Source organism: Danio rerio, chromosome 2, assembly GCF_052040795.2.
Source record: "Danio rerio strain M-AB ecotype USA chromosome 2, GRCz13ab, whole genome shotgun sequence".
NCBI lineage: Eukaryota > Metazoa > Chordata > Actinopteri > Cypriniformes > Danionidae > Danio > Danio rerio.
In genome coordinates, this window is record NC_141022.1 from 12,175,657 (window position 1) to 12,185,840 (window position 10,184).

At 36.8% G+C, this 10,184-nt stretch overlaps 1 long non-coding RNA gene across 1 annotated transcript; it reads right to left on the reverse strand.

The window, feature by feature from the left end:
- Window positions 1-1,186: 1,186 nt before the first annotated feature.
- Window positions 1,187-4,010, reverse strand: LOC147837020 (uncharacterized). Its single transcript, XR_015478275.1, has 2 exons — window positions 2,999-4,010; window positions 1,187-2,907 (listed from the first exon to the last, which is right to left on the reverse strand). It is a non-coding gene; the product is annotated as an uncharacterized LOC147837020 (long non-coding RNA).
- Window positions 4,011-10,184: the final 6,174 nt, after the last annotated feature.

Genomic DNA, 10,184 nt, shown 5'->3' on the forward strand with positions numbered 1-10,184 from the left:
TGCGGACCAAAATCTCTGAGGAAGATTTCCAGTACCTTGTTAAAACTATGCATTGAGGGTGGAGGCAGTTCTGAGGGGGGTTTCAACCCAGTGCTAATAAGGTGTACCTAATAATGTGGCTGGTGAGTTTTTATTTTTACCTGTTTTAATAGTACACATAAGAAATACAAATATGTATTTACAAATAAGTGACTTTATTGGTTACAGAATGCATAAAATGCAAGGGTACTGTGTAGTTTATAGCCAAAATAGGTAGCAACTGATGTGCCAGCTATTGAAGTCGCACATGGCCTGAGGAAAGAAACTGTTTTTATGCCTAGATGTTTTTGTGCATAGAAATTTGTGGCGTCTGCCTGAGGGAAGAAGTGTGAACAGTTTGTGGTGTGGGTGAGAAGGGTCTTCATTGATGTTACCCGTATGTTGGGCAGGCCCATACCAATAATTCTTTCAGCTGTCCCAAAAGTCCATTGTAGTCTTCTTTTGTGTGTAATGTACTTTCATTCAAATAAAATATATTTTATTTATTTATGAATACATTTATTATTACACCAGATAAATAAATTTTTTAAACCATATTTTATCTGGTGTGAAAATAAATGTATTATTTTTTTGTCGACTTAGTCCCTTTATTAATCCGGGGTTGCCACAGCGGAATGACACAGTGGATGCCCTTCTAGCCACATTCCATTTCTGGGAAACATCCACACTGCAGACAATTTAGCCTACCCAATTCACCTGTACCACGTCTTTGGACTGTGGGGGAAACCAGAGCACCCGGAGGAAACCTATGTAAACGTAGGGAGAACATGCAAACTCCACACAGAACCGCCAACTGAGCGGAGGTTCAAACCAGCAACCCAGTGACCTACTGCGCCACTGCGTCACCAAATTTATTCATACATAAGTAAATGTTTACACACATTGAGTGAAATTGTTACCCAAAAATATACTTTTAATTGTACTTAGACAGTTTCCTAAAAACTTACAACTGTATCATCATTTACTCACCCTAAACCTGAGTTGCATGCTTCTGTTGAGCACAAAAGAAAATGGAAACCAGTAACTATTGACATCCATGTTATTTGTTTTTTTCTATTATTGATGTCAAAGATTACAGGTTTTCAGCTTTCTTCAAAATATCTTCTTTTGTATTTAACATGATTGGAACCAGAGTAAATAGTGAGAATTTTTCTCTTTTCTTCTATTTTATTCTACTAAGTTCAAGCAGACAATTTAAAAAGCAAATTACAGTAACCGAACAAAAATAAAATTGTTTCACCATCATTTAGTAATGCAAAGTGAAAGAAATTGCATACAATTTCTTGTCAAACAATCATATTGCATATGTTCCACCATGTATATAACTCCAAATAATTTTCTCATTATTCTTCTTACAACACAGAAGTAAGCTCTTTTCTGTGATTGTTTTAGGACTTAATATTCATTTTCCTGTGGAGGGAATGACTAGGCAGTATAAAAAAGCAGTAAACCTTCAATTCAATTTAATTCATGTTTATTCCTATAGCACTTTTGCAATGTAGTTTGTGTCAAAGCAGCTTCACATCAAAGATTTTAGTAAATTGAAACACTGTCAGTTCAGTTTTCTGTGTTGAAGTTCAGTTTAGCTCAGTTCAGTGTGGTTTAAAATCTACTTGCTTCACAAACAAGTGTGACTATTATTATACATAAAGAAATAGCATAATAAGAAAATACCAGTTTGGAGCATCAGTCAGAAAAACTGGCTTTTTTGGTCAAAAAATCAATACAAGTAAATGAGACTGGTTGTCCCGAGCCAATAAGGTTTCAATGGCTGCCTACACCCTTAAGTGAAATAATAAAAACAATATTGTAAATACTGATTTTGATGGATCCATCCTGCCTTGCATCAACGGTTTAGTGGTGGTGGCAGTAGTGTAATGGTATGGGAATATTTTCTTGCCACACTTTGGGCAAACAACCAATTGAGCATTGTGACAACACAACAGCCTACCTTGTTGCTGACCATGTCCATCCCTTATGACCGCAGTGTACCCATCTTTTAATTGCTACTTCAGGCAGGATAACGTACCATCATCACAGACAATCATCACAGACAATTTGTGAGAAAGAGATTGTAATAACAGCATTGTATATACTGATTTGATGGTTATAACTAGGACCAGGCAGAATCTGCTGATATTTTGTGATATTTCTGCAGAGAATTTAGTACAAAATCTATGGATATATGCAGAATGATTTTAGGAGTATCGTACTAAAAACTTAATATGTGAAATAAAAAAAATAACAGCTTTTTAACCTATACTTAATGTTTACAATGCAGACCCGATTAGATCCACTTATTTGGTAAATAAAGCTAGTCTCTTATATAAGATATCTACAAGAGAGAAAATATTACTTAACAAATTGTATTGTAAATGAATCATATGAGCATTTGCAAACATGTCAAAATTATTACTGAAATTAATTTAAAAACTAAATAAGTATAAATTTACACAGTTTTCTGCAAGTAAATAAATGGACTCAATGATGGGCTAAAAATCTGGATTTCTCCATGCAAAGATTCTGTGTGGGCCTATTTGACTTACAGCTTTACAACTTAAAAAATGTATCTCAAAAAAAAAAAAAAAACATGATTATGCTTGATTACCTGTTTATAACTAATTCAAAACATGCAGCATCAATTTAGTGGGAGATGACACGTCCAGAAAAAGATCGTCTACGAACTTTGTCCTATTGTGGATGTCAATGGTTGCATGGTAATAAACAAGAATACTAAACCACAGAAGCTCATTGATGAAAGGGCTGGAGAGGCACAGAGTCCAAGTTGCTTGAAGTCCATTGTAAAGTTTTCTCTGTCTGTGTTGATTTGAGGTGCAGCTGTTGTTGGTCCACTGAGGTTTATCAAGTCTAAAGTCAATGAAGCATCAGAACCAGAAGATTTTAGAGCACTTAGCACCTGCACCACAGTGTCAAAACAACTTCTCACTGGTTTACTGACCATATATGATTGGCCTGCCAACTATCCCGAACTAAACCACATAGAGAGTTTATGTATTGTCAAGAGGCAAATAAGAAACATCTGACCAAATAATACGGAGGAAAAGAAGGCTGTTATCAAAGCAACCTGGGATTCACTAAAGCCTCAGCAGAACCACAGGGTGATCGCTTCCATGCAACGCTACATATTGATTCATTTAAAATTAGCCCAAACCAAGTACCAAGTGCAAAAGTGAATATACTTTGGAGAACTTTTTTTTAGCAAATCTATTTTTGATTGGTCTTTGAGAAAATATTTTTTGAGACAGGATGAAAGTCACTTAGGATGAAAGTTTCATATAAAAAAATTCATATGTAAAATTCATATATAATACTTTTTTTGTTTCAAGGTATTGAGGTCAGTTCAAATCTATATATAGTGCTTATACTCAGACAGTGTGTGACTTCAGATGCACCATCTGTCATACAATAACCTGTATGTCCTTTCAATGCATGATCTGAAATTTGGAATAAATCTGCTCTGCGCTGCTCACAGACACTGTTTTCTAAATTTCACCACTAATGGAGTGTTATTTGGCAAGTTAAATAGTTGTATAAACATATTCTCCAAAAACTACATCAGCCTGCATTGTAGAAAAAAAATAGAATCCAGCTGCAGCTGCCACACAACTGTTGGAAATCTCTTGTCACCCTTGTGACCTACAGTCCTCCATATGCAGTATATGTATGTATATCTAGGGATAGTTCACCCAAAAAAAAAGAAAATTCTGTCTTTTATTCTGCAATAACATCCACCTGGATGTACTTTATCCCTTATGTGTCAAAGTCAGCAGACAAGTACAGCAGAAGAAGAAATTTGGTACCAAAACCAGCTTTGGCAATCCGCAGGGCTTCAGTGACTGATAAACTATAGTTGATGGACTGATAAACTCGGTTACTGGAGGACTGCAGCCCTACACAGTAGGGCTACAGTTTCAACCCTAATTCAAGAGCTCACACTTTGCTGATGATTGATTATAAAGCTTGTTTGGCATGCTGCCCAGGAAGAGAACCCTGAGCTCATAAGATCCTCGAGCACGGGGCTCCCTCCTGTTTGCAAGGCAAGAGGGGAGTTTGAGCTCAGGTAGATCTCGAGAACTCCCCTGGTGTAGTAGCTAATGAACAGATAGTGATTGCTCTTAAGAGATTTATCTATGGTGCCGACTTGGATTAGTCAATTAACTTAAGTTGCATGTTTTTTGATGATGGAAGGAAACCGGGAACCTGGGGCAAACCCACTTGAGCACGGGGAGAAAATATAAACTCCACACAGAAACATCCACTGGCTTGGTAAGGACTAGAACCAGTGACATTCTTGCTGTGAGGCAAAAGTGCTAACCACTGGCCAACCGTGCCACCCTTCTAGGAAAGGAGGAGGAGTAGGAGTGGAAGAGGGGATTCTGCAAAATGAAGATGGCTGTTTTATGGAACTTAGGGTATTAATAGTGGCTTAGGAATTGTCTAATTGGTGAATCATAAATTGAATAATTTAGGGCCGGCTGCAAGCAATCATAAGCATGTGATCCTCTCGAAATTAGTTTAATAATAAACTTCAGTTAAACACACCTGATCAAACTTATTGATTCCTTTAGGCTTGTTTAAAACCTACAGGTAAGTGTGTTGAAGTAGGGTTGATGTGCAGAGCTGTGTCCTTTCCAGAACTGAATTTGGCACCCCATGTTCTAGGGCAAGGGTTTTCAAACTTAGTGCTAGAGGTCCGGTGTTCTGCAGATTTTAGCTGCAACTTTTCTCATAACTGGTTTCATGCAGTCATGTGATGCGATTCCACAGGTCAGAGTTCACTAAGCTTGAACTTTGCAAAGCAGTGAACTGCAAAACTTGTCAAATGAGCTTGTGTTTCCGGTCTGTTGCATTCGCATGCAAATGAATAGAAGTCTATGGGGCGAAAAGTGCAGTGTGAAGAGTAGGTTTCAAACAAAACTGAAGGAGTTTTTGATTAGGTGTGTTTAATTAGATTTGTAGCAAAACTGTGCAGAGCTGTGGCCCTCGAAAAAAAGTGATTTTGACACCTGTGCTCTAGAGGGTTAAACTTTGAGACACTGTTGCTGCATTCCAAAGGGAATATATTGAAGTGACAACAATCATGGCCCCCAAAAATTAAGTGTCAATTTAAACCAAAGTGCTCAAAACTAGCTACTTTAAAGGGCCCTTCAGAATTAAAATATGAAATCAAGTTACAACTGATGTATACACTTCATGATCCTTTGCACAAAGAAAGTTGTTTAGTGTTGCATATTGCATTCCGTTCAGAAGAGCTCATCCGTATGCCCCAATCTTTAGACATTAGGGCACGAAGCCCACCTAAATCTATTTTCCAAACTTATTATTTGAATTTATAACCCATTGGCCTCCAGAATTTGGTGGGAAAAAATTGTATTCAAGGGTCTACACACTCTGGCTTCTAAATACCTATCAGATCTTCTACCAAAAACCCTCCTATAGAGGTCTAAGACCATGTAATTTTAATTTATTGAAAATACTTTGAAGCTTAATCGCAGATGGAACCAAGTCTTTTCAATGGTGGGTCTACAATTATGGAATGGCCCCATCTCTACCAGTTTATAAATCTCTTCTATAAACTCATTTGTTTTCCTTTGCTTTTAAAATGTAAAATCTGCTGTTTTTCTATTCTATTTTAATCCTCCATGCTACATAGAGCAGTTATTGTCATTTTTATTCACTGTTATTATTTGTTTTTTTTACGTACAATTACTTTGGTCAGCCCCTGCTGTTTTGAACGTACTTTAAACTAAACTAACGCAGTGTCTATGCTGTGAAGATCCACCCTTTTCAGTGCTGAACTGCAACTGCAGTTTTATACCGACCGTCTAATGAGATTCTCCTCATTATTCTGACCTCTCTCATGCATTTGTCTTGAATAGGGATTTTGAAGAGACTTGAATCATTCAGTGACACTGTAAAAACCAAAAACTATAGAAATCAGACATAAAATGACCAGCATATCTTGCTAAGGAGTTACAGTTTCAGTCACTTTGGAATGACTTGCAAAGTCAGACATGTTTAGCTGGCGTTTATGTTTAGACTGCTAGTTAAAGAGGGATTGGCAAATAAAGAAATTGCCAGCTGGTGCTAAATTAACAGTAACTTGAGAATTGAAGAATAAAATTGAATAAAACCATATTTGTAAATGTTAATGAGTGTTCTTTGACAAATATCTCTTATACTTGAGAATATACAGTGCTGAGCATAATTAAGTACACCACATTTTGAAAATGAATATTTTTATCCTTTTTTCATGAATAGAGGCAAATATAATATAAATATAGACAAATATAGATGTGTTTTGGTGCATTTAAACTAAAAATTAATTACAGCCTACAAAATTTCAGCTAAATGTCTTTTTTTAAATTTAATTAATAAATTAATTTGTTAATTTATTTATCTATTTATTTTTGCTTTTATTGATTTTCCCTCTTTTTTAAATTTGTATTTAATATTTTGGGTATTGGGTTAAGGTGTAAGGGATGGTAAACAGTGTATTTACAAATGTAATTACAAAAGTTAATTACAGATGTAATTACATACATGTATTTAATCAAGATTAGGTACACAGTAAATACATGTATTTACATAATAAGTACATTGTAAAAAACTATTAATTTCTGTGTAAGTACATATTAGTTAAGGCCACTTAATATAAAGTGGGACCAAAGTAATAACCCAAAACAAGCTTAAAACTACGGAATGATTCAGATTTTAATGTCTTATCTTATGTGCTAGGGCTGGTGCTGTGCTTTGAATATCTTTTCTGTGTGATGAGCTGTGGAATGAGGTGCTGTGATGGCAAACAATAAATTGAAAATCTATTTCTTCCTCCCTGCAGAACTCGTGTTCTGCTCTCTAGCCAAAATCTCAAATGCAGCCCTGCCAACCAATTCAAATCTCTGCTCCCATTTGTGTGAAAGGGTCAAACCAGAGACGTGTCAATCACTTTAAGCAAGAGTGCCTTACACTGATTATTTCCAAGTCCCTGCATTACTGTAAGACTGCAAATTGGACACTGCATTAAAATGCTATACGGTTCACTATCTCAGAATCTGTCTGCATAAATAAAAATGTGATTAATATATTTGTCACTGTGATATTTAAAAGGGGTACTACAGTTCCCCCACAAGTCCTAAGACATGGGCTATTGGTCAATTGGAGCTAATACGATGCCAAAAAAATTTTGATTTGAATAGTTTTAATTTAATTAGTATTTTAATAAATCTGAATTTTTATCAGGGTTTCTGGAGATATCGTAAAGCCAAATTTAAGACTTTTTAAGATCTTTTTAAGACCATTAAGAATTAAATTTAAGACCTATATCGCAATTTCAAAAACACGCGAGAGAAAATGCAAAATCACAAAATTAGTGGTAAAATAAATTTATTTAAATTGAACAGTACTAAAGACAGGTTAGATGCACCATTGAAATACAGAAAAAACAAACAAACAAACATCTTAATGCTGATTTATGCTTTTTTAATTTGTTTGTTTGTTTGTTTGTTTTAACAAACTTATCCCTCAGACTTTTCCAAACTTTTACAAAAACTTTCCTCCTATCCCACTGCTATTGCAATTTCTAGCCAAGAATTATTGGTCATCTGGTTCTCCCTATGATCACGCATGGATGGATGTCGGTACAGACGTACCCGTTTCAGACAAAATATCATCAAACTGTTTTATATTCAACTTAAATCAAATGCGGCACCGCATGAACTGTTCACCCGAGTCTCAAAAATGTCATTCCATATAGCTCCACTATGGCGTTATTTCACTGACAAATGTCGTGAGCGCAGTATTACAAGTCAAGAGCGCATTCATGTAATACGAGCGAGTGCATCCCAGCAGTGTTATGGAGGAAACACAAGACACAAAAATTGTGAGTCCGCATCGTCCGACAGAGCGAGAGCAGATCCTTCGCACGTGAGCTGCCAGTGTTTTGAGAGCTTGCGTGCAGTTTTGTCCACGAACAGGGAAACCGGCGCATGAGCAAAGAGATTCGCTCTTGTAATACTGCGCTTACGACATTTGTCAGTAAAATAACGTCATACTCCGCCAGCCGAAATCATGTGGCGCGCAATCCCAGCGAACCTCCGCAAACACAGCGATGACGTCACATTCTCCAATAACAGAAAGATGATTGGCTATTGCAAGCTGACCTCACTTGTGGTTATAATACCGCAAATTACAATTGGACTAGTGAAATAAAGAACTACAACACCACGAAAACCAAGCAACAACAACAAAAAAGAATTTAAATGAGCATTAGAATAGAGGTCTGCATTCCCGAGGCTGTCCCGCAGGCGCCGCGGGACCCGACCAGATTTCTACGGCGCGGGTATAAATTTCCGAATAAATCACGGGAGCGGTCGGTAATGGGTTTAATTTGGGACGGGAGCGGGCTGTCTAGCAATATCGCTCCCGACTCCCGAGTGAGCACGCGTATGTATGTGTGTAAATGAAATAGCGCGATGCTGTGTTTAGCTTGTTTGTTGCAGTGTGTGTGTATGTATGCGCACGCGCGAATGAGAGATATATATGTATATGTGTGTGTGTGTGTGTGTGTGTGCGCGTGAGCTTTGCCTGTGTTTGTGCTTGGTGCTTATGAGTGTGTGTTAGAGGGCACGCGTGCGCGAATGAGAGAGAAAGCTTTGTTTGTGTGTGTGTGCTTGGTGCTGTGCGTGTGTCAGTTTATACTGTTATAGGCTGTCTGGACTGTATAACTGGGTGATTTTCGGTTTTGTTCTCCCCCGCTCTTTAGCGGGATCGGGCGAGGCGGATAGAAAACGGGGCGGGTCGGGCAGCGGGACATCAAGTGCTTAATATAAGCGGGAGCGGTCGGGTTCCGGCTAAAACCTGGCGGGTGCGGGCGGGAGCGGGATTCAAAATTTAGTCCCGCGCAGATCTCTACATTAGATGTAGCGTTACATGGAAATCGAAAAATTTTAATGAATATTGAATACCTGAAATTTAAGACAACTGAATTTTTTAAGGCTGAAGTTTTTGTAGACGTAATTTCAAATGTTTTTTGTGTGAGTTCTGAATTCTGAAGTCTTATCCAGTTTGAAAATATTTTTTCAAATGTTCAAGATGAAGAAATTCAGAACATCAAATTCAATGTTTTAGGATTGAAAGCCAAAAATTCAGATATGAAATTCAGATTCAGCAGAAAGTAGGTCAGGGTTGATCAACAGGGAAGACTGGACGATCACCGAAAAATCTAACTAAGCATTTTGGCCAATCACAGAGCTGCGCGAGTTTACTGGTGTGGCTCAGGAGGACACAATTCTTTTGCAAACTGACTATCAGGGCTCAGCTATTTTTAGTTTGTGTAATATATACATGCTTCGGTGAACCAAATTCAAATATTAAATTCAATAACATCTCATTGGTTAATTTTATTTACATTTTTGGTGTTTTGTGGGATTAATAGCTGATTTTGACCTATACTGTAACCTCTGGTGGGTTATTTCAGCAGACAGAGTTCTCTTACACCTTTACCAAAGTCACATTTAAGGGCTTTTCAAGCTCTTTCCAAGTGCGTTTTCAAATTGTCCAAGCATTTTACAACTGTAGTAAATGACATATTTGCATGCGCACACTTCTTCATCAAACTGTATAAGATGCTATTTGTTACAATATTCTATAGTACAGCATAGCATATAGTATAGTATTTTAAGAAAAATTGTAATAATACGTTTGCCCAAAGCCTATTATAAACTCTTAAATGCTGTCTCTTTTAAATATCATCTATTCACATCTAAAATGTCATATTTAACCTTACATTTATATTTATTTGAAGGATCAGATTTTTCCATATTTTTAAAATTGCATTATTTTGGGCTAAAATACATTGAAATTAAATGTCCTATAAGGGTGGCGCCAAATCTCTGTCACTGAATTGTAAATTCAGATTCGTTCAAATCGGCTCATTTATGACTCACCATGAATGACTCGCTCAGAGATTTCTCGTTAACCTCATTTGTTAAGTGCTTAAAAGTTTGTTTCAAATAGTAACAACATAAGAGGTGTTTTAAAAAGTCTATATTGTTGTGAATGGTGTGTACAGGGAAAGCCACTTGATGAATTTTCAACAATGTTTGCTTTATATGAACTGAAAC